General features: G+C 38.8%; 1 long non-coding RNA gene and 20 other non-coding genes across 29 annotated transcripts; 1 reads left to right on the top strand and 20 right to left on the bottom strand.

Annotated features, from left to right (window-relative positions):
• Positions 1 to 812: 812 nt before the first annotated feature.
• Positions 813 to 23,707, top strand: LOC108206283 (uncharacterized). 9 transcript variants are annotated; one of them, XR_010289111.1, is made up of 18 exons: positions 813 to 952; positions 2,232 to 2,367; positions 3,080 to 3,216; positions 4,484 to 4,633; positions 4,728 to 4,868; positions 7,497 to 7,646; positions 7,741 to 7,881; positions 10,510 to 10,659; positions 10,754 to 10,894; positions 13,520 to 13,669; positions 13,764 to 13,904; positions 16,534 to 16,683; positions 16,778 to 16,918; positions 19,536 to 19,685; positions 19,780 to 19,920; positions 22,107 to 22,255; positions 22,538 to 22,689; positions 23,347 to 23,707. It is a non-coding gene; the product is annotated as an uncharacterized LOC108206283 (long non-coding RNA). The 9 variants fall into 9 exon arrangements; XR_010289116.1 differs by lacking the exon at positions 22,107 to 22,255 and adding an exon at positions 19,105 to 19,253; XR_010289117.1 differs by lacking the exon at positions 22,107 to 22,255 and adding an exon at positions 16,103 to 16,251.
• On the bottom strand, positions 3,780 to 3,891 carry LOC135151040 (U5 spliceosomal RNA). The gene has a single exon (XR_010289490.1). It is a non-coding gene; the product is annotated as a U5 spliceosomal RNA (small nuclear RNA).
• LOC135150932 (U1 spliceosomal RNA) lies at positions 4,051 to 4,209 on the bottom strand. Its single transcript, XR_010289392.1, has one exon. It is a non-coding gene; the product is annotated as a U1 spliceosomal RNA (small nuclear RNA).
• Positions 6,034 to 6,229, bottom strand: LOC135151018 (U2 spliceosomal RNA). Its single transcript, XR_010289469.1, has one exon. It is a non-coding gene; the product is annotated as a U2 spliceosomal RNA (small nuclear RNA).
• On the bottom strand, positions 6,830 to 6,941 carry LOC135151038 (U5 spliceosomal RNA). The gene has a single exon (XR_010289488.1). It is a non-coding gene; the product is annotated as a U5 spliceosomal RNA (small nuclear RNA).
• Positions 7,063 to 7,222, bottom strand: LOC135150920 (U1 spliceosomal RNA). The gene has a single exon (XR_010289381.1). It is a non-coding gene; the product is annotated as a U1 spliceosomal RNA (small nuclear RNA).
• On the bottom strand, positions 9,047 to 9,242 carry LOC135151017 (U2 spliceosomal RNA). The gene has a single exon (XR_010289468.1). It is a non-coding gene; the product is annotated as a U2 spliceosomal RNA (small nuclear RNA).
• LOC135151037 (U5 spliceosomal RNA) lies at positions 9,843 to 9,954 on the bottom strand. The gene has a single exon (XR_010289487.1). It is a non-coding gene; the product is annotated as a U5 spliceosomal RNA (small nuclear RNA).
• On the bottom strand, positions 10,076 to 10,235 carry LOC135150909 (U1 spliceosomal RNA). The gene has a single exon (XR_010289370.1). It is a non-coding gene; the product is annotated as a U1 spliceosomal RNA (small nuclear RNA).
• Positions 12,057 to 12,252, bottom strand: LOC135151016 (U2 spliceosomal RNA). Its single transcript, XR_010289467.1, has one exon. It is a non-coding gene; the product is annotated as a U2 spliceosomal RNA (small nuclear RNA).
• Positions 12,853 to 12,964, bottom strand: LOC135151036 (U5 spliceosomal RNA). The gene has a single exon (XR_010289486.1). It is a non-coding gene; the product is annotated as a U5 spliceosomal RNA (small nuclear RNA).
• LOC135151039 (U1 spliceosomal RNA) lies at positions 13,086 to 13,245 on the bottom strand. Its single transcript, XR_010289489.1, has one exon. It is a non-coding gene; the product is annotated as a U1 spliceosomal RNA (small nuclear RNA).
• LOC135151015 (U2 spliceosomal RNA) lies at positions 15,071 to 15,266 on the bottom strand. Its single transcript, XR_010289466.1, has one exon. It is a non-coding gene; the product is annotated as a U2 spliceosomal RNA (small nuclear RNA).
• LOC135151035 (U5 spliceosomal RNA) lies at positions 15,867 to 15,978 on the bottom strand. Its single transcript, XR_010289485.1, has one exon. It is a non-coding gene; the product is annotated as a U5 spliceosomal RNA (small nuclear RNA).
• Positions 16,100 to 16,259, bottom strand: LOC135150965 (U1 spliceosomal RNA). Its single transcript, XR_010289424.1, has one exon. It is a non-coding gene; the product is annotated as a U1 spliceosomal RNA (small nuclear RNA).
• Positions 18,073 to 18,268, bottom strand: LOC135151014 (U2 spliceosomal RNA). The gene has a single exon (XR_010289465.1). It is a non-coding gene; the product is annotated as a U2 spliceosomal RNA (small nuclear RNA).
• Positions 18,869 to 18,980, bottom strand: LOC135151034 (U5 spliceosomal RNA). The gene has a single exon (XR_010289484.1). It is a non-coding gene; the product is annotated as a U5 spliceosomal RNA (small nuclear RNA).
• LOC135150954 (U1 spliceosomal RNA) lies at positions 19,102 to 19,261 on the bottom strand. The gene has a single exon (XR_010289414.1). It is a non-coding gene; the product is annotated as a U1 spliceosomal RNA (small nuclear RNA).
• Positions 21,075 to 21,270, bottom strand: LOC135151013 (U2 spliceosomal RNA). The gene has a single exon (XR_010289464.1). It is a non-coding gene; the product is annotated as a U2 spliceosomal RNA (small nuclear RNA).
• Positions 21,871 to 21,982, bottom strand: LOC135151033 (U5 spliceosomal RNA). The gene has a single exon (XR_010289483.1). It is a non-coding gene; the product is annotated as a U5 spliceosomal RNA (small nuclear RNA).
• Positions 22,104 to 22,263, bottom strand: LOC135150943 (U1 spliceosomal RNA). Its single transcript, XR_010289403.1, has one exon. It is a non-coding gene; the product is annotated as a U1 spliceosomal RNA (small nuclear RNA).

Here is a 23,707-nt window from a genome sequence, read left to right as displayed (position 1 = left end):
AAATGTTTTTGCTTAATTGATAATAAAAAAGGTTACAGAAAACGTTGTATATTAAAGAATATCGATACCGACTGGCTGATAAAACTTGATCGACCAATAAAATTATTAATATTTCAGTTTTGATAAAATAATAATAACAATAATATACTGTATTGTATAGTATAAATAGATAGTATAGATATATGGTATTGTTTTTAAAATGATAACATATAGTAATTAAAAATAACATCAATGTATTTAGTTGAAACATAACATCGGTTGTATATTAATAATCTTATATAATAGTATTATCTTTTTTATATGTATGATGCCTGTGTTATTTTTAGAAAATCGGTTTTTTAGTTAGAAATTTGAAAAAGTGTTTTAGTTAAAAAAAGGACAGTTATATAGTCTTAAGTTATTTGTAGAAAATTGAGTTTTTTTAGTTAGAAAATATAAAAAATTAATAGTTTTGGTTAGAAAGGATAAATTCATTATATAAGTAGGCTCATAATACGGTCAAGTACCGACCGATACTGGCGAATCTGACTATAAAATTAAAGAGCGTCAATTTTTTTGTAAAAATAACTAAGAGGGTTAAAAAAAACTAAGAGAGTCAATTTCAATTTTACAATTTAAAAATATGTATAATATTAAAAAAAAATAAGGGGGTCAGGTGCCCCTTTGTCCCAGTAAGATCCGCCTCGGCCGACCGACTAAACTAAAAAGAAATACAGATACTTTGAATAATATTTGTAGGTTTTTTAAATTAAAATATCAATTATATTTGTAGGTTCTTCTAATAAAAATATTCCTAATGGGCATTTCAATTTTAGTAGGCGCACAGACACACATGATATAACAAAACACGGAGATTAATAACGCGCTTCCCAAGATACACAGGCTGGGTTTTCGGGATTCTCAACCCTCGGAGGCAGAAGAAGATGAATTTAGCTACCGGCTTTAACTTCTGGTCAGTAGATTTATCTCCGATCTCTTTTGGATTTAGTTTTTCTTATATGCAAATATAAAATATATGTACTCGTATTCCATATTCTGCTTTACTTGAGGTTATAGATATGAGGCTTGTTGTTTGGATTTATTCTGATGATTCATCATTCTTCGGAATGTGTATTCTTTTTGGAGGATTCTAAAGTCAAATACGAACAGCATTTTAATTAATTACTATGTGAAGTGTTAAGTGAGAAACTTAATCGGTGAAGCACGGAACAAAAAATAATTGGATTGATTGAGGATTAATCGGATGCTTAATTTTATAATCAGAGATTTAATCAGTCCGGTGAGTTAGGGAACATAGATTAGTCACCGACTTTTAGAACAATGAGTCTACATTATGTAATAGGCCCCAAATCTGTCTTGTTTCACAGACAGTTTCCTTTTTGTTAAGCCAACCATTTTCGGTGAAGTGATGTAGTCAGTATGGTTAATCTATCAACATTACATTCATCGCACCAGCTCAAATGTAGTCTTAGATATTGTCATGATTTATTTACCTAAATTTCTAGATCTTATGTATGTTACACCATTACTCTCTTATTATGAATGTAAATGCTATTCTCCACTGATATTAGGTAATTATGCAATGTGACTATGTGAGTATAATAGGGCATCTGTGGGCTTAAGTAGCAAGTGATTAAAACATGTTTTCCACATGCACAATGCACTCCTTGTTTGGTATATATGTAAATGAATTAGTAATATGATGGGGAAATTTAATGGTGAAAATTTAATATTTGCCATCCAGTTAACGAGGGTCAAGTCGTGGTCATAGACTCATAATAGACACTGCATTCTATAGCAGAATACAGAAGGTGAAATTGAAGCCAATTCTGTTAATCAGTTACCGTCACAAAATCAAGCACTAAATAGGCATGACAGAAAAACCCAGAAAATACAGGCTTTCATTTCTTTAGGTGTTACACTAGCAATGAGATTTACCTTCTGGGGTCTCGCATAAATATTAATCTTATAGATTGGTGGGGTTGCGCCAGGCCCCAGCAGTACTGTAACACTTGGGCAACGCAAGAAAACCTCAATAGCAAGCTATTGTCAAGTACCTTCCACAATAGCAAGAGCTCAAAAGAAAATGCAACTGATACAAAAACTCTGAATTTTGAATTTCACTGAGATGTTTGATTGGAATAAGATTGTAAGTTTTGTTGGGACCAGAAAGTGATTTATCTTTGTTGTCAAAGCATCGTCCTCTTGCTGAGATTTATCTTGATATGCAGCATTGCTTTTCAAAGATATATATTCTCCATTGTCATTCAAGCTTTTTGGGCTGAGACCATGGTTCCAGAATCATATTGTTCGGTGTAGGCATTCCGAGACATAACCTCCAAGAAGTTTACATGTTCCGAAAAACAGGTATGGATCACTTCCTAACTTAATTTTAAGGATGATGTATGCATAGTCGATTCAATATCATGCAAGTTAGGTGGTGTATATATCATTGTTTGTGTTTTATGAATCTTATTTGATTAATGGAAATCACTGCAATCCAACCTAACAATTAACTAATTAAAATCCTTGTTGGATTTCTCATTTCCGCTCGAACTTAAGTTAGCAAGCGTATCTCAGATGACTTAAATACGAAGGACATCCAAATTAGTTCTGTTAAGTGTGTCCCTGCTCGGTGTTGCTCGTTCGGTGTTTCTTAATAAGAAAGTCAACCCTAACAAGAAAGAGCGTGTGCTGTACTTCAGACTGGGGGGGGGGGGGGGGGTTGGTGGTTAGGAAGCTAGGAAGCTGTGTAACCCTTTAGGCAAAGATTCCACTAATTGAACATGACAATGAACAAGTAGTGGTACGTCACTTGCTAGTTCTAATTGTGCAGACTCTGCGTTTAAATTCATGTTTCCAAGTCGGTCTCGCCATGGTGTCATGCTAGGAGCTTTAACAAAAAGGCAACAACCTTTCTAAGCTCGAAAGGGAATGCACCTAATATGAAAACTCTGAATTTTAAATTTCACCAAGAAGTTTGATTGGAATAAAATTATAAGTGTTGGTGGGACCAAATTGTAATTCATCTTTGTTGTCAAAGCATCAACCTCTCGCTGAGACTAGTCTTGATATGCAGCTTTGCTTCTCAAAAATATATATTCTGCATTACTCTACAAGCTTTCGCGGCTGAGACCGTGGTACCAGAATCATATTGTTCGGTGTAGGCATTCCGAGACATTTCCTCCAAGAAGTTAACATGTTTTCGCGGAACAGGTATGGATCACTTCATTGCTTGATTTTATGGATGATACATGCATAGTCGATCCAATATCATTAATGTTAAGTGCTGTATATATGATTTTGAGCTCTATGAATCCTATTTGATTATTGCAAATCACTGCGATCCAGCCTAACAACTAACTAGCTAGAACCTTTGTTGCATTTATGATTTCCGTTCGAATTTAAGTTAGCAAGCACATCTCAGATGACTTAAATCTGAAGGCCGTCAAAATTAGTGTTGTTAAGTGTCTAAATAACCGGTTCGCTCGTTCGGTGTTTCTTAATAAAAAAAGTCAGCCCCAGCAGGAAAGAGCGTGTGAAATGCATTTTTCAGTGTTGTGCATGAGAGAGAAGAAGGGGGGGGGGGGGGGGGCTTAGGAAGCTGCGTACCCTTCAGGCCAGCATTCTACTCATTAAACATGACAATGGTAGTGGCGCGTCACTTGCTAGTTCTGCTTGTGCAAACCCCGTGTTTAAATTCATGTTACCCTTCAGGCCAGCATTCTACTCATTAAACATGACAAATGTTAGTGGCGCGTCACTTGCTATTTTGGGGGGGATCCGTACAAAAGGCCCCTCCAAAACTAGGCATATGCCACTGTTAGTGAGCACTCAGTATTCTGTAGTAAAAGGCGAAAAAACAGTTTGCTGTGTGCAAGTCACATGGCTGTGTTATTTGGAAGAAGAAACGGGGACAGCAACCTGATTTATTTCTTGTCAGCAAGACTGCTGTATCAATCAAGCTGTCAAAGGACAAGAAATTAGACACTGATTGTGTGCTTTGACAGAAAATTTCTGTATCGCCAAGAATAAACTTTACTATGATTGCAGGGGCTGCGCGGACGCAAGCCCCCCTTGCACAAATTATGATGTAGGCTCCACCTCTTGGGTAGACCTTAGGGAAGCACCCATCCGAAGTGCAGTGGAAGTCACTTCCCTAGGCCGTGGACCTTAATGATCACCCATTGACCCCATCCAGGTAAGTATGTTATAATGTAGGCTGCATATCGTATTTGTACCATTGTCAGACTCATGTTAGTTTTGCTCCGTCGATGCGGGAAGCTTTGCGAGGAAACTCGCCTAATAATATAAATTAAGATAATAAGAAGAAACGTGATAGTGCATTTTTACTCTAAATTAACAGGATTGGTGGCATCTTGTTGACTTATACTTGAAATTGTTTGGCAATTGCTTGTTTAAAATGCAAAGCAGGGAATGTCTAAATGTCGAAAGTAATATCTTGCATTCATTTTTTATACAGTTTCTGGCCAGTGAGTGGAACTGGGAACGAAAAGATTGCATTCTTGCTCCTGGTTGCTGCTCTGCTGCTTGGAGCTCAGGAGGTGACAGATGCTGGCTGGACATCTCTTTGTTGACGGCCGGGATTAAAGTTGTTTTTTGCAACAGAGAGGTAAATAATTCTGTTGCGTTGAATGTAGCAGTCAGACCTGAACTGTGCTTAAACATTAGGGGTGAAAATTAAAATATGTATATTTGCCATCCAGTTAATGAGGGTCGCGTGACAAAATCATGCACTAAACATCTGGATGACTGAAAAAACCATAAAATCAAGGCTTTCATTCGGTGTTCGGTGTAGGCATTCCGAGACATTTCCTCCAAGAAGTTAACATGTTTTCGCGGAACAGGTATGGATCACTTCATTACTTGATTTTATGGATGATACATGCATAGTCGATCCAATATCATGAATGTTAAGTGCTGTATATATGATTTTGAGCTGTATGAATCCTATTTGATTATTGCAAATCACTGCGATCCAGCCTAACAACTAACTAACTAGATTTTGGTTGTATTTATGACTTCCGTTCGAATTTAAGTTAGCAAGCACATCTTAGATGACTTAAATCTGAAGGCCGTCAAAATTAGTGTTGTTAAGTGTCTAAATAACCGGTTCGCTCATTCGGTGTTTCTTAATAAAAAAGTCAGCCCCAGCAGGAAAGAGCGCGTGAAATGCATTTTTCAGTGTTGTGCATGAGGAGGGGGGGGGGGGGGGGGGGGGCTTAGGAAGCTGTGTACCCTTCAGGCCAGCATTCTACTCATTAAACATGACAATGTTAGTGGCGCGTCACTTGCTAGTTCTACTTGTGCAAACCCCGCGTTTAAATTCATGTTTCTAACTAGGTCTCGCCATGGTGTCGTGCTAGGAGCTTTAACAACATGGCGACAACCTTTCTCTGTATTTGCCGTTTAGCCCCAACATATTCTTTTGTAGCATCACAGTCAATTAAGCTATAATAAATTCTGAAAACGAAACCATACTTATGATGACATTTAATCCATTTCAATATACTAACTAGTACATAATGTGAGAGGAGACCACCCTTATTATATGTTATTATATTGATTGACGTGAAGATGTTGAGAAATTATCAAAAAAAATGATTCTCTAGAGTTGTTAAACTCGACCAACTAATATACATTTGAAGCTATTTTACAATCAGACTGAATACAAAAATATTCGATCTATTTATTCTGTGATGTAGATATAAGTTTGCTCAAATATTCAAAAATTACACGACCGGTGGAGTATAAACCGAACCGAACCTATTAGTCATGAAATCTATATCTCGAGAATGATTATTAGAAAGTATGCGTCAACTCAATTCCCCATGTTTTGTGGGGACATTTGTTTGAAAATATCTGAGCAAGCAAAACATTAGCTTGTTTGAGTTGGTAATGTACAAATATGCCCTTTATGGACTTTTCACGTTAAAGCTTGGAGGCAAGCAGAAATCTAGAATTCAATGCATTGCTATTGATTTAGGCTCATAATTTTTGTCATTTGTTTTGTGGGGGTGTGCCAGGCCCGAGTAGTAGTGCAACACTCAAGCGACACGTGAAGAGCCCTATAGCAAGCTATTTTGGTGGGCCTTCCCCCTTAAAAAATAAATTTAATATCGTGTGAACCAATAGCCCACATATCAGATATTAAACTGATAAGAACAGATACTACACTTGATCTTAGCCAAAAGGCCGAGAAAGGTATGCCTCAACAAATTGTGTGACAACGTTTATAAACTGAGATGGACGGCTTCCAACCCAAAATATATCCTGGTGGTACGTAGTAGAATCCAGCCACGTAGCCTAGAAGGGGAACTAAACGCGAGCATAAATTATTTAGAGGTTATAAACTACATAAGCAAAAAGAGAGAATCAAAAAAATTGTATGACGAGCTGGTATAGATGTGAAGCCAGGGGAAAATGGGTTTGCTCAACCGAGTCATCCACGGAAACAACACCGCAAATTTCCTTGCTGCATTATTTTTTGGTAAGTAGTGTTTTCGGTGAAGTAAGAATTATAGAAACCCCCGGAAACCACTCAAAGGGGCGTAGTTAAAAGGTGCAATTCAAACAAAAATCAACTAACGAACTAAAACACGCTTTTGTCAATTGTGTTCTTATTGATTGCCAATAGCGAAACACGTCAAGTCCATCGCTAGCAACTCTGTTGCAGTGGAGCAGCATGAGCAAATTGAAGTAATTACTGCACTGATGAAGAGGTCTGTTGAGACACTTGATGCTAGGAACAATGTATTTCCTTTCTGTCGGTGGATTGCTTAAAGTTGTAGCTTGATTATTTTGGGGGGGATCCGTACAAAAGGCCCCTCCAAAACTAGGCATATGCCACTGTTAGTGAGCACTCAGTATTCTGTAGTAAAAGGCGAAAAAACAGTTTGCTGTGTGCAAGTCACATGGCTGTGTTATTTGGAAGAAGAAACGGGGACAGCTACCTGATTTAAGAGGACAAGAAATTAGACACTGATTGTGTGCTTTGACAGAAAATTTCTGTATCGCCAAGAATAAACTTTACTATGATTGCAGGGGCTGCGCGGACGCAAGCCCCCCCTTGCACAAATTATGATGTAGGCTCCACCTCTTGGGTAGACCTTAGGGAAGCACCCATCCGAAGTGCAGTGGAAGTCACTTCCCTAGGCCATGGACCTTAATGATCACCCATTGACCCCATCCAGGTAAGTACGTTATAATGTAGGCTGCATATCGTATTTGTACCATTGTCAGACTCATGTTAGTTTTGCTCCGTCGATGCGGGAAGCTTTGCGAGGAAACTCGCCTAATAATATAAATTAAGATAATAAGAAGAAACGTGATAGTGCATTTTTACTCTAAATTAACAGGATTGGTGGCATCTTGTTGACTTATACTTGAAATTGTTTGGCAATTGCTTGTTTAAAATGCAAAGCAGGGAATGTCTAAATGTCGAAAGTAATATCTTGCATTCATTTTTTATACAGTTTCTGGCCAGTGAGTGGAACTGGGAACGAAAAGATTGCATTCTTGCTCCTGGTTGCTGCTCTGCTGCTTGGAGCTCAGGAGGTGACAGATGCTGGCTGGACATCTCTTTGTTGACGGCCGGGATTAAAGTTGTTTTTTGCAACAGAGAGGTAAATAATTCTGTTGCGTTGAATGTAGCAGTCAGACCTGAACTGTGCTTAAACATTAGGGGTGAAAATTAAAATATGTATATTTGCCATCCAGTTAATGAGGGTCGCGTGACAAAATCATGCACTAAACATCTGGATGACTGAAAAAACCATAAAATCAAGGCTTTCATTCGGTGTTCGGTGTAGGCATTCCGAGACATTTCCTCCAAGAAGTTAACATGTTTTCGCGGAACAGGTATGGATCACTTCATTACTTGATTTTATGGATGATACATGCATAGTCGATCCAATATCATGAATGTTAAGTGCTGTATATATGATTTTGAGCTGTATGAATCCTATTTGATTATTGCAAATCACTGCGATCCAGCCTAACAACTAACTAACTAGATTTTGGTTGTATTTATGACTTCCGTTCGAATTTAAGTTAGCAAGCACATCTTAGATGACTTAAATCTGAAGGCCGTCAAAATTAGTGTTGTTAAGTGTCTAAATAACCGGTTCGCTCATTCGGTGTTTCTTAATAAAAAAGTCAGCCCCAGCAGGAAAGAGCGCGTGAAATGCATTTTTCAGTGTTGTGCATGAGGAGGGGGGGGGGGGGGGGGGGGGCTTAGGAAGCTGTGTACCCTTCAGGCCAGCATTCTACTCATTAAACATGACAATGTTAGTGGCGCGTCACTTGCTAGTTCTACTTGTGCAAACCCCGCGTTTAAATTCATGTTTCTAACTAGGTCTCGCCATGGTGTCGTGCTAGGAGCTTTAACAACATGGCGACAACCTTTCTCTGTATTTGCCGTTTAGCCCCAACATATTCTTTTGTAGCATCACAGTCAATTAAGCTATAATAAATTCTGAAAACGAAACCATACTTATGATGACATTTAATCCATTTCAATATACTAACTAGTACATAATGTGAGAGGAGACCACCCTTATTATATGTTATTATATTGATTGACGTGAAGATGTTGAGAAATTATCAAAAAAAATGATTCTCTAGAGTTGTTAAACTCGACCAACTAATATACATTTGAAGCTATTTTACAATCAGACTGAATACAAAAATATTCGATCTATTTATTCTGTGATGTAGATATAAGTTTGCTCAAATATTCAAAAATTACACGACCGGTGGAGTATAAACCGAACCGAACCTATTAGTCATGAAATCTATATCTCGAGAATGATTATTAGAAAGTATGCGTCAACTCAATTCCCCATGTTTTGTGGGGACATTTGTTTGAAAATATCTGAGCAAGCAAAACATTAGCTTGTTTGAGTTGGTAATGTACAAATATGCCCTTTATGGACTTTTCACGTTAAAGCTTGGAGGCAAGCAGAAATCTAGAATTCAATGCATTGCTATTGATTTAGGCTCATAATTTTTGTCATTTGTTTTGTGGGGGTGTGCCAGGCCCGAGTAGTAGTGCAACACTCAAGCGACACGTGAAGAGCCCTATAGCAAGCTATTTTGGTGGGCCTTCCCCCTTAAAAAATAAATTTAATATCGTGTGAACCAATAGCCCACATATCAGATATTAAACTGATAAGAACAGATACTACACTTGATCTTAGCCAAAAGGCCGAGAAAGGTATGCCTCAACAAATTGTGTGACAACGTTTATAAACTGAGATGGACGGCTTCCAACCCAAAATATATCCTGGTGGTACGTAGTAGAATCCAGCCACGTAGCCTAGAAGGGGAACTAAACGCGAGCATAAATTATTTAGAGGTTATAAACTACATAAGCAAAAAGAGAGAATCAAAAAAATTGTATGACGAGCTGGTATAGATGTGAAGCCAGGGGAAAATGGGTTTGCTCAACCGAGTCATCCACGGAAACAACACCGCAAATTTCCTTGCTGCATTATTTTTTGGTAAGTAGTGTTTTCGGTGAAGTAAGAATTATAGAAACCCCCGGAAACCACTCAAAGGGGCGTAGTTAAAAGGTGCAATTCAAACAAAAATCAACTAACGAACTAAAACACGCTTTTGTCAATTGTGTTCTTATTGATTGCCAATAGCGAAACACGTCAAGTCCATCGCTAGCAACTCTGTTGCAGTGGAGCAGCATGAGCAAATTGAAGTAATTACTGCACTGATGAAGAGGTCTGTTGAGACACTTGATGCTAGGAACAATGTATTTCCTTTCTGTCGGTGGATTGCTTAAAGTTGTAGCTTGATTATTTTGGGGGGGATCCGTACAAAAGGCCCCTCCAAAACTAGGCATATGCCACTGTTAGTGAGCACTCAGTATTCTGTAGTAAAAGGCGAAAAAACAGTTTGCTGTGTGCAAGTCACATGGCTGTGTTATTTGGAAGAAGAAACGGGGACAGCAACCTGATTTAAGAGGACAAGAAATTAGACACTGATTGTGTGCTTTGACAGAAAATTTCTGTATCGCCAAGAATAAACTTTACTATGATTGCAGGGGCTGCGCGGACGCAAGCCCCCCCTTGCACAAATTATGATGTAGGCTCCACCTCTTGGGTAGACCTTAGGGAAGCACCCATCCGAAGTGCAGTGGAAGTCACTTCCCTAGGCCATGGACCTTAATGATCACCCATTGACCCCATCCAGGTAAGTACGTTATAATGTAGGCTGCATATCGTATTTGTACCATTGTCAGACTCATGTTAGTTTTGCTCCGTCGATGCGGGAAGCTTTGCGAGGAAACTCGCCTAATAATATAAATTAAGATAATAAGAAGAAACGTGATAGTGCATTTTTACTCTAAATTAACAGGATTGGTGGCATCTTGTTGACTTATACTTGAAATTGTTTGGCAATTGCTTGTTTAAAATGCAAAGCAGGGAATGTCTAAATGTCGAAAGTAATATCTTGCATTCATTTTTTATACAGTTTCTGGCCAGTGAGTGGAACTGGGAACGAAAAGATTGCATTCTTGCTCCTGGTTGCTGCTCTGCTGCTTGGAGCTCAGGAGGTGACAGATGCTGGCTGGACATCTCTTTGTTGACGGCCGGGATTAAAGTTGTTTTTTGCAACAGAGAGGTAAATAATTCTGTTGCGTTGAATGTAGCAGTCAGACCTGAACTGTGCTTAAACATTAGGGGTGAAAATTAAAATATGTATATTTGCCATCCAGTTAATGAGGGTCGCGTGACAAAATCATGCACTAAACATCTGGATGACTGAAAAAACCATAAAATCAAGGCTTTCATTCGGTGTTCGGTGTAGGCATTCCGAGACATTTCCTCCAAGAAGTTAACATGTTTTCGCGGAACAGGTATGGATCACTTCATTACTTGATTTTATGGATGATACATGCATAGTCGATCCAATATCATGAATGTTAAGTGCTGTATATATGATTTTGAGCTGTATGAATCCTATTTGATTATTGCAAATCACTGCGATCCAGCCTAACAACTAACTAACTAGATTTTGGTTGTATTTATGACTTCCGTTCGAATTTAAGTTAGCAAGCACATCTTAGATGACTTAAATCTGAAGGCCGTCAAAATTAGTGTTGTTAAGTGTCTAAATAACCGGTTCGCTCATTCGGTGTTTCTTAATAAAAAAGTCAGCCCCAGCAGGAAAGAGCGCGTGAAATGCATTTTTCAGTGTTGTGCATGAGGAGGGGGGGGGGGGGGGGGGCTTAGGAAGCTGTGTACCCTTCAGGCCAGCATTCTACTCATTAAACATGACAATGTTAGTGGCGCGTCACTTGCTAGTTCTACTTGTGCAAACCCCGCGTTTAAATTCATGTTTCTAACTAGGTCTCGCCATGGTGTCGTGCTAGGAGCTTTAACAACATGGCGACAACCTTTCTCTGTATTTGCCGTTTAGCCCCAACATATTCTTTTGTAGCATCACAGTCAATTAAGCTATAATAAATTCTGAAAACGAAACCATACTTATGATGACATTTAATCCATTTCAATATACTAACTAGTACATAATGTGAGAGGAGACCACCCTTATTATATGTTATTATATTGATTGACGTGAAGATGTTGAGAAATTATCAAAAAAAATGATTCTCTAGAGTTGTTAAACTCGACCAACTAATATACATTTGAAGCTATTTTACAATCAGACTGAATACAAAAATATTCGATCTATTTATTCTGTGATGTAGATATAAGTTTGCTCAAATATTCAAAAATTACACGACCGGTGGAGTATAAACCGAACCGAACCTATTAGTCATGAAATCTATATCTCGAGAATGATTATTAGAAAGTATGCGTCAACTCAATTCCCCATGTTTTGTGGGGACATTTGTTTGAAAATATCTGAGCAAGCAAAACATTAGCTTGTTTGAGTTGGTAATGTACAAATATGCCCTTTATGGACTTTTCACGTTAAAGCTTGGAGGCAAGCAGAAATCTAGAATTCAATGCATTGCTATTGATTTAGGCTCATAATTTTTGTCATTTGTTTTGTGGGGGTGTGCCAGGCCCGAGTAGTAGTGCAACACTCAAGCGACACGTGAAGAGCCCTATAGCAAGCTATTTTGGTGGGCCTTCCCCCTTAAAAAATAAATTTAATATCGTGTGAACCAATAGCCCACATATCAGATATTAAACTGATAAGAACAGATACTACACTTGATCTTAGCCAAAAGGCCGAGAAAGGTATGCCTCAACAAATTGTGTGACAACGTTTATAAACTGAGATGGACGGCTTCCAACCCAAAATATATCCTGGTGGTACGTAGTAGAATCCAGCCACGTAGCCTAGAAGGGGAACTAAACGCGAGCATAAATTATTTAGAGGTTATAAACTACATAAGCAAAAAGAGAGAATCAAAAAAATTGTATGACGAGCTGGTATAGATGTGAAGCCAGGGGAAAATGGGTTTGCTCAACCGAGTCATCCACGGAAACAACACCGCAAATTTCCTTGCTGCATTATTTTTTGGTAAGTAGTGTTTTCGGTGAAGTAAGAATTATAGAAACCCCCGGAAACCACTCAAAGGGGCGTAGTTAAAAGGTGCAATTCAAACAAAAATCAACTAACGAACTAAAACACGCTTTTGTCAATTGTGTTCTTATTGATTGCCAATAGCGAAACACGTCAAGTCCATCGCTAGCAACTCTGTTGCAGTGGAGCAGCATGAGCAAATTGAAGTAATTACTGCACTGATGAAGAGGTCTGTTGAGACACTTGATGCTAGGAACAATGTATTTCCTTTCTGTCGGTGGATTGCTTAAAGTTGTAGCTTGATTATTTTGGGGGGGATCCGTACAAAAGGCCCCTCCAAAACTAGGCATATGCCACTGTTAGTGAGCACTCAGTATTCTGTAGTAAAAGGCGAAAAAACAGTTTGCTGTGTGCAAGTCACATGGCTGTGTTATTTGGAAGAAGAAACGGGGACAGCAACCTGATTTAAGAGGACAAGAAATTAGACACTGATTGTGTGCTTTGACAGAAAATTTCTGTATCGCCAAGAATAAACTTTACTATGATTGCAGGGGCTGCGCGGACGCAAGCCCCCCCTTGCACAAATTATGATGTAGGCTCCACCTCTTGGGTAGACCTTAGGGAAGCACCCATCCGAAGTGCAGTGGAAGTCACTTCCCTAGGCCATGGACCTTAATGATCACCCATTGACCCCATCCAGGTAAGTACGTTATAATGTAGGCTGCATATCGTATTTGTACCATTGTCAGACTCATGTTAGTTTTGCTCCGTCGATGCGGGAAGCTTTGCGAGGAAACTCGCCTAATAATATAAATTAAGATAATAAGAAGAAACGTGATAGTGCATTTTTACTCTAAATTAACAGGATTGGTGGCATCTTGTTGACTTATACTTGAAATTGTTTGGCAATTGCTTGTTTAAAATGCAAAGCAGGGAATGTCTAAATGTCGAAAGTAATATCTTGCATTCATTTTTTATACAGTTTCTGGCCAGTGAGTGGAACTGGGAACGAAAAGATTGCATTCTTGCTCCTGGTTGCTGCTCTGCTGCTTGGAGCTCAGGAGGTGACAGATGCTGGCTGGACATCTCTTTGTTGACGGCCGGGATTAAAGTTGTTTTTTGCAACAGAGAGGTAAATAATTCTGTTGCGTTGAATGTAGCAGTCAGACCTGAACTGTGCTTAAACATTAGGGGTGAAAATTAAAATATGTATATTTGCCATCCAGTTAATGAGGGTCGCGTGACAAAATCATGCACTAAACATCTGGATGACTGAAAAAACCATAAAATCAAGGCTTTCATTCGGTGTTCGGTGTAGGCATTCCGAGACATTTCCTCCAAGAAGTTAACATGTTTTCGCGGAACAGGTATGGATCACTTCATTACTTGATTTTATGGATGATACATGCATAGTCGATCCAATATCATGAATGTTAAGTGCTGTATATATGATTTTGAGCTGTATGAATCCTATTTGATTATTGCAAATCACTGCGATCCAGCCTAACAACTAACTAACTAGATTTTGGTTGTATTTATGACTTCCGTTCGAATTTAAGTTAGCAAGCACATCTTAGATGACTTAAATCTGAAGGCCGTCAAAATTAGTGTTGTTAAGTGTCTAAATAACCGGTTCGCTCATTCGGTGTTTCTTAATAAAAAAGTCAGCCCCAGCAGGAAAGAGCGCGTGAAATGCATTTTTCAGTGTTGTGCATGAGGAGGGGGGGGGGGGGCTTAGGAAGCTGTGTACCCTTCAGGCCAGCATTCTACTCATTAAACATGACAATGGTAGTGGCGCGTCACTTGCTAGTTCTACTTGTGCAAACCCCGCGTTTAAATTCATGTTTCTAATGTTTCTAACTAGGTCTCGCCATGGTGTCGTGCTAGGAGCTTTAACAACATGGCGACAACCTTTCTCTGTATTTGCCGTTTAGCCCCAACATATTCTTTTGTAGCATCACAGTCAATTAAGCTATAATAAATTCTGAAAACGAAACCATACTTATGATGACATTTAATCCATTTCAATATACTAACTAGTACATAATGTGAGAGGAGACCACCCTTATTATATGTTATTATATTGATTGACGTGAAGATGTTGAGAAATTATCAAAAAAAATGATTCTCTAGAGTTGTTAAACTCGACCAACTAATATACATTTGAAGCTATTTTACAATCAGACTGAATACAAAAATATTCGATCTATTTATTCTGTGATGTAGATATAAGTTTGCTCAAATATTCAAAAATTACACGACCGGTGGAGTATAAACCGAACCGAACCTATTAGTCATGAAATCTATATCTCGAGAATGATTATTAGAAAGTATGCGTCAACTCAATTCCCCATGTTTTGTGGGGACATTTGTTTGAAAATATCTGAGCAAGCAAAACATTAGCTTGTTTGAGTTGGTAATGTACAAATATGCCCTTTATGGACTTTTCACGTTAAAGCTTGGAGGCAAGCAGAAATCTAGAATTCAATGCATTGCTATTGATTTAGGCTCATAATTTTTGTCATTTGTTTTGTGGGGGTGTGCCAGGCCCGAGTAGTAGTGCAACACTCAAGCGACACGTGAAGAGCCCTATAGCAAGCTATTTTGGTGGGCCTTCCCCCTTAAAAAATAAATTTAATATCGTGTGAACCAATAGCCCACATATCAGATATTAAACTGATAAGAACAGATACTACACTTGATCTTAGCCAAAAGGCCGAGAAAGGTATGCCTCAACAAATTGTGTGACAACGTTTATAAACTGAGATGGACGGCTTCCAACCCAAAATATATCCTGGTGGTACGTAGTAGAATCCAGCCACGTAGCCTAGAAGGGGAACTAAACGCGAGCATAAATTATTTAGAGGTTATAAACTACATAAGCAAAAAGAGAGAATCAAAAAAATTGTATGACGAGCTGGTATAGATGTGAAGCCAGGGGAAAATGGGTTTGCTCAACCGAGTCATCCACGGAAACAACACCGCAAATTTCCTTGCTGCATTATTTTTTGGTAAGTAGTGTTTTCGGTGAAGTAAGAATTATAGAAACCCCCGGAAACCACTCAAAGGGGCGTAGTTAAAAGGTGCAATTCAAACAAAAATCAACTAACGAACTAAAACACGCTTTTGTCAATTGTGTTCTTATTGATTGCCAATAGCGAAACACGTCAAGTCCATCGCTAGCAACTCTGTTGCAGTGGAGCAGCATGAGCAAATTGAAGTAATTACTGCACTGATGAAGAGGTCTGTTGAGACACTTGATGCTAGGAACAATGTATTTCCTTTCTGTCGGTGGATTGCTTAAAGTTGTAGCTTGATTATTTTGGGGGGGATCCGTACAAAAGGCCCCTCCAAAACTAGGCATATGCCACTGTTAGTGAGCACTCAGTATTCTGTAGTAAAAGGCGAAAAAACAGTTTGCTGTGTGCAAGTCACATGGCTGTGTTATTTGGAAGAAGAAACGGGGACAGCAACCTGATTTAAGAGGACAAGAAATTAGACACTGATTGTGTGCTTTGACAGAAAATTTCTGTATCGCCAAGAATAAACTTTACTATGATTGCAGGGGCTGCGCGGACGCAAGCCCCCCCTTGCACAAATTATGATGTAGGCTCCACCTCTTGGGTAGACCTTAGGGAAGCACCCATCCGAAGTGCAGTGGAAGTCACTTCCCTAGGCCGTGGACCTTAATGATCACCCATTGACCCCATCCAGGTAAGTACGTTATAATGTAGGCTGCATATCGTATTTGTACCATTGTCAGACTCATGTTAGTTTTGCTCCGTCGATGCGGGAAGCTTTGCGAGGAAACTCGCCTAATAATATAAATTAAGATAATAAGAAGAAACGTGATAGTGCATTTTTACTCTAAATTAACAGGATTGGTGGCATCTTGTTGACTTATACTTGAAATTGTTTGGCAATTGCTTGTTTAAAATGCAAAGCAGGGAATGTCTAAATGTCGAAAGTAATATCTTGCATTCATTTTTTATACAGTTTCTGGCCAGTGAGTGGAACTGGGAACGAAAAGATTGCATTCTTGCTCCTGGTTGCTGCTCTGCTGCTTGGAGCTCAGGAGGTGACAGATGCTGGCTGGACATCTCTTTGTTGACGGCCGGGATTAAAGTTGTTTTTTGCAACAGAGTGGTAAATAATTCTGTTGCGTTGAATGTAGTAGTCAGACCTGAACTGTGCTTAAACATTAGGGGTGAAAATTAAAATATATATATTTGCCATCCAGTTAATGAGGGTCGCGTGACAAAATCATGCACTAAACATCTGGATGACTGAAAAAACCATAAAATCAAGGCTTTCATTCGGTGTTCGGTGTAGGCATTCCGAGACATTTCCTCCAAGAAGTTAACATGTTTTCGCGGAACAGGTATGGATCACTTCATTACTTGATTTTATGGATGATACATGCATAGTCGATCCAATATCATGAATGTTAAGTGCTGTATATATGATTTTGAGCTGTATGAATCCTATTTGATTATTGCAAATCACTGCGATCCAGCCTAACAACTAACTAACTAGATTTTGGTTGTATTTATGACTTCCGTTCGAATTTAAGTTAGCAAGCACATCTTAGATGACTTAAATCTGAAGGCCGTCAAAATTAGTGTTGTTAAGTGTCTAAATAACCGGTTCGCTCATTCGGTGTTTCTTAATAAAAAAGTCAGCCCCAGCAGGAAAGAGCGCGTGAAATGCATTTTTTCAGTGTTGTGCATGAGGGGGGTGGGGGCTTAGGAAGCTGTGTACCCTTCAGGCCAGCATTCTACTCATTAAACATGACAATGGTAGTGGCGCGTCACTTGCTAGTTCTACTTGTGCAAACCCCGCGTTTAAATTCATGTTTCTAACTAGGTTTCGCCATGGTGTCGTGCTAGGAGCTTTAACAACATGGCGACAACCTTTCTCTGTATTTGCCGTTTAGCCCCAACATATTCTTTTGTAGCATCACAGTCAATTAAGCTATAATAAATTCTGAAAACGAAACCATACTTATGATGACATTTAATCCATTTCAATATACTAACTAGTACATAATGTGAGAGGAGACCACCCTTATTATATGTTATTATATTGATTGACGTGAAGATGTTGAGAAATTATCAAAAAAAATGATTCTCTAGAGTTGTTAAACTCGACCAACTAATATACATTTGAAGCTATTTTACAATCAGACTGAATACAAAAATATTCGATCTATTTATTCTGTGATGTAGATATAAGTTTGCTCAAATATTCAAAAATTACACGACCGGTGGAGTATAAACCGAACCGAACCTATTAGTCATGAAATCTATATCTCGAGAATGATTATTAGAAAGTATGCGTCAACTCAATTCCCCATGTTTTGTGGGGACATTTGTTTGAAAATATCTGAGCAAGCAAAACATTAGCTTGTTTGAGTTGGTAATGTACAAATATGCCCTTTATGGACTTTTCACGTTAAAGCTTGGAGGCAAGCAGAAATCTAGAATTCAATGCATTGCTATTGATTTAGGCTCATAATTTTTGTCATTTGTTTTGTGGGGGTGTGCCAGGCCCGAGTAGTAGTGCAACACTCAAGCGACACGTGAAGAGCCCTATAGCAAGCTATTTTGGTGGGCCTTCCCCCTTAAAAAATAAATTTAATATCGTGTGAACCAATAGCCCACATATCAGATATTAAACTGATAAGAACAGATACTACACTTGATCTTAGCCAAAAGGCCGAGAAAGGTATGCCTCAACAAATTGTGTGACAACGTTTATAAACTGAGATGGACGGCTTCCAACCCAAAATATATCCTGGTGGTACGTAGTAGAATCCAGCCACGTAGCCTAGAAGGGGAACTAAACGCGAGCATAAATTATTTAGAGGTTATAAACTACATAAGCAAAAAGAGAGAATCAAAAAAATTGTATGACGAGCTGGTATAGATGTGAAGCCAGGGGAAAATGGGTTTGCTCAACCGAGTCATCCACGGAAACAACACCGCAAATTTCCTTGCTGCATTATTTTTTGGTAAGTAGTGTTTTCGGTGAAGTAAGAATTATAGAAACCCCCGGAAACCACTCAAAGGGGCGTAGTTAAAAGGTGCAATTCAAACAAAAATCAACTAACGAACTAAAACACGCTTTTGTCAATTGTGTTCTTATTGATTGCCAATAGCGAAACACGTCAAGTCCATCGCTAGCAACTCTGTTGCAGTGGAGCAGCATGAGCAAATTGAAGTAATTACTGCACTGATGAAGAGGTCTGTTGAGACACTTGATGCTAGGAACAATGTATTTCCTTTCTGTCGGTGGATTGCTTAAAGTTGTAGCTTGATTATTTTGGGGGGGATCCGTACAAAAGGCCCCTCCAAAACTAGGCATATGCCACTGTTAGTGAGCACTCAGTATTCTGTAGTAAAAGGCGAAAAAACAGTTTGCTGTGTGCAAGTCACATGGCTGTGTTATTTGGAAGAAGAAACGGGGACAGCAACCTGATTTAAGAGGACAAGAAATTAGACACTGATTGTGTGCTTTGACAGAAAATTTCTGTATCGCCAAGAATAAACTTTACTATGATTGCAGGGGCTGCGCGGACGCAAGCCCCCCCTTGCACAAATTATGATGTAGGCTCCACCTCTTGGGTAGACCTTAGGGAAGCACCCATCCGAAGTGCAGTGGAAGTCACTTCCCTAGGCCGTGGACCTTAATGATCACCCATTGACCCCATCCAGGTAAGTACGTTATAATGTAGGCTGCATATCGTATTTGTACCATTGTCAGACTCATGTTAGTTTTGCTCCGTCGATGCGGGAAGCTTTGCGAGGAAACTCGCCTAATAATATAAATTAAGATAATAAGAAGAAACGTGATAGTGCATTTTTACTCTAAATTAACAGGATTGGTGGCATCTTGTTGACTTATACTTGAAATTGTTTGGCAATTGCTTGTTTAAAATGCAAAGCAGGGAATGTCTAAATGTCGAAAGTAATATCTTGCATTCATTTTTTATACAGTTTCTGGCCAGTGAGTGGAACTGGGAACGAAAAGATTGCATTCTTGCTCCTGGTTGCTGCTCTGCTGCTTGGAGCTCAGGAGGTGACAGATGCTGGCTGGACATCTCTTTGTTGACGGCCGGGATTAAAGTTGTTTTTTGCAACAGAGTGGTAAATAATTCTGTTGCGTTGAATGTAGTAGTCAGACCTGAACTGTGCTTAAACATTAGGGGTGAAAATTAAAATATATATATTTGCCATCCAGTTAATGAGGGTCGCGTGACAAAATCATGCACTAAACATCTGGATGACTGAAAAAACCATAAAATCAAGGCTTTCATTCGGTGTTCGGTGTAGGCATTCCGAGACATTTCCTCCAAGAAGTTAACATGTTTTCGCGGAACAGGTATGGATCACTTCATTACTTGATTTTATGGATGATACATGCATAGTCGATCCAATATCATGAATGTTAAGTGCTGTATATATGATTTTGAGCTGTATGAATCCTATTTGATTATTGCAAATCACTGCGATCCAGCCTAACAACTAACTAACTAGATTTTGGTTGTATTTATGACTTCCGTTCGAATTTAAGTTAGCAAGCACATCTTAGATGACTTAAATCTGAAGGCCGTCAAAATTAGTGTTGTTAAGTGTCTAAATAACCGGTTCGCTCATTCGGTGTTTCTTAATAAAAAAGTCAGCCCCAGCAGGAAAGAGCGCGTGAAATGCATTTTTTCAGTGTTGTGCATGAGGGGGGTGGGGGCTTAGGAAGCTGTGTACCCTTCAGGCCAGCATTCTACTCATTAAACATGACAATGGTAGTGGCGCGTCACTTGCTAGTTCTACTTGTGCAAACCCCGCGTTTAAATTCATGTTTCTAACTAGGTTTCGCCATGGTGTCGTGCTAGGAGCTTTAACAACATGGCGACAACCTTTCTCTGTATTTGCCGTTTAGCCCCAACATATTCTTTTGTAGCATCACAGTCAATTAAGCTATAATAAATTCTGAAAACGAAACCATACTTATGATGACATTTAATCCATTTCAATATACTAACTAGTACATAATGTGAGAGGAGACCACCCTTATTATATGTTATTATATTGATTGACGTGAAGATGTTGAGAAATTATCAAAAAAAATGATTCTCTAGAGTTGTTAAACTCGACCAACTAATATACATTTGAAGCTATTTTACAATCAGACTGAATACAAAAATATTCGATCTATTTATTCTGTGATGTAGATATAAGTTTGCTCAAATATTCAAAAATTACACGACCGGTGGAGTATAAACCGAACCGAACCTATTAGTCATGAAATCTATATCTCGAGAATGATTATTAGAAAGTATGCGTCAACTCAATTCCCCATGTTTTGTGGGGACATTTGTTTGAAAATATCTGAGCAAGCAAAACATTAGCTTGTTTGAGTTGGTAATGTACAAATATGCCCTTTATGGACTTTTCACGTTAAAGCTTGGAGGCAAGCAGAAATCTAGAATTCAATGCATTGCTATTGATTTAGGCTCATAATTTTTGTCATTTGTTTTGTGGGGGTGTGCCAGGCCCGAGTAGTAGTGCAACACTCAAGCGACACGTGAAGAGCCCTATAGCAAGCTATTTTGGTGGGCCTTCCCCCTTAAAAAATAAATTTAATATCGTGTGAACCAATAGCCCACATATCAGATATTAAACTGATAAGAACAGATACTACACTTGATCTTAGCCAAAAGGCCGAGAAAGGTATGCCTCAACAAATTGTGTGACAACGTTTATAAACTGAGATGGACGGCTTCCAACCCAAAATATATCCTGGTGGTACGTAGTAGAATCCAGCCACGTAGCCTAGAAGGGGAACTAAACGCGAGCATAAATTATTTAGAGGTTATAAACTACATAAGCAAAAAGAGAGAATCAAAAAAATTGTATGACGAGCTGGTATAGATGTGAAGCCAGGGGAAAATGGGTTTGCTCAACCGAGTCATCCACGGAAACAACACCGCAAATTTCCTTGCTGCATTATTTTTTGGTAAGTAGTGTTTTCGGTGAAGTAAGAATTATAGAAACCCCCGGAAACCACTCAAAGGGGCGTAGTTAAAAGGTGCAATTCAAACAAAAATCAACTAACGAACTAAAACACGCTTTTGTCAATTGTGTTCTTATTGATTGCCAATAGCGAAACACGTCAAGTCCATCGCTAGCAACTCTGTTGCAGTGGAGCAGCATGAGCAAATTGAAGTAATTACTGCACTGATGAAGAGGTCTGTTGAGACACTTGATGCTAGGAACAATGTATTTCCTTTCTGTCGGTGGATTGCTTAAAGTTGTAGCTTGATTATTTTGGGGGGGATCCGTACAAAAGGCCCCTCCAAAACTAGGCATATGCCACTGTTAGTGAGCACTCAGTATTCTGTAGTAAAAGGCGAAAAAACAGTTTGCTGTGTGCAAGTCACATGGCTGTGTTATTTGGAAGAAGAAACGGGGACAGCAACCTGATTTAAGAGGACAAGAAATTAGACACTGATTGTGTGCTTTGACAGAAAATTTCTGTATCGCCAAGAATAAACTTTACTATGATTGCAGGGGCTGCGCGGACGCAAGCCCCCCCTTGCACAAATTATGATGTAGGCTCCACCTCTTGGGTAGACCTTAGGGAAGCACCCATCCGAAGTGCAGTGGAAGTCACTTCCCTAGGCCGTGGACCTTAATGATCACCCATTGACCCCATCCAGGTAAGTACGTTATAATGTAGGCTGCATATCGTATTTGTACCATTGTCAGACTCATGTTAGTTTTGCTCCGTCGATGCGGGAAGCTTTGCGAGGAAACTCGCCTAATAATATAAATTAAGATAATAAGAAGAAACGTGATAGTGCATTTTTACTCTAAATTAACAGGATTGGTGGCATCTTGTTGACTTATACTTGAAATTGTTTGGCAATTGCTTGTTTAAAATGCAAAGCAGGGAATGTCTAAATGTCGAAAGTAATATCTTGTATTCATTTTTTATACAGTTTCTGGCCAGTGAGTGGAGCTGGGAACGAAAAGATTCCATTCTTGCTCCTGGTTGCTGCTCTGCTGCTTGGAGCTCAGGAGGTGATGCTGGCTGGACATCTCTTTGTTGACGGCCGGGATTAAAGTTGTTTTTTGCAACAGAGAGAGAGAGGTAAATAATTCTGTTGCGTTGAATCTAGCAGTCAGACCTGAACTGTGCTTAAACATTAGGGGTGAAAATTAAAAAATATATATTTGACATCCAGTTAATGAGGGTCGAGTTACAAAATCATGCACTAAACATCTGGATGACCGAAAAACCCAGAAAACCAAGGCTTTCATTCGGTTATGTGTTAGGCTAGCAATGAGATTTACTTTCTGGTGCCTCATAGAATATTGATCTTAGATTGTTGGGGTTGCGCCAGGCCCAAGCTGTAGTGCAACACAAGTATGGCACGAAGTATGCATGTTTATGCATAAATCCTTCTATATTTATGCATTTTTGCATATGGCACCAAGTATGCATATATGGCACCAGTTAAGCATTTATGCATCTTTGCCATATCACCATTTAACTAAAATTGGAAGGAAACAATTGATGCATCTAACATCTAGTATTAGAATGAAAGTTAAAAAGTTGCTAATTGTTAAAAAGGTAATTGAATTTTGAACTAGTTTATGCATCTAGTACTGGAATGCAAGTTTGCTTTTTTGGGGCCTTTTTAATAGCAGTGATTTAGCCATTTTGCATCTAGCATTGGACTTGCTCTTATGTGAATAATTGACAATATGAATCCATTGACTAATAACATATCTATTTGTTTTGTAGGGGCTTTTGATATTCTCAATATAGTTCTCAACCAGGTGGGCTAAAAAGTTTTTAATCTGTTCCGCAGTATGAAAACGGACATGGGATATAGGTGATTTTACAGCTTTATAGCAAGGTTGAATTACATGTGCCGGATGAAGTGATTGCTCACTTGAGAGGCTATTTATATAGCAAAAAAAATCTTTGGATGATCACTTGAGAGGCTATTATATAGCCAGAAAATATTTTGGAAGGGGACTGTTACGGATTCAATATTAGTCATGCTAGTATACACACCGTAAACAAGTTTAAGGATTTAATTTGCTGATCTCATCTTAACCTTTCTCCATTATGTTAATGACCCATTTTTTTCATTGTACAA

Source organism: Daucus carota, chromosome 2 (genome assembly GCF_001625215.2).
Source record: "Daucus carota subsp. sativus chromosome 2, DH1 v3.0, whole genome shotgun sequence".
In the NCBI taxonomy this organism is placed as follows: Eukaryota; Viridiplantae; Streptophyta; class Magnoliopsida; order Apiales; family Apiaceae; genus Daucus; species Daucus carota.
The sequence above is the reverse complement of the archived record's forward strand: the minus strand, read 5'-3'. Positions and strand labels throughout refer to the sequence as shown.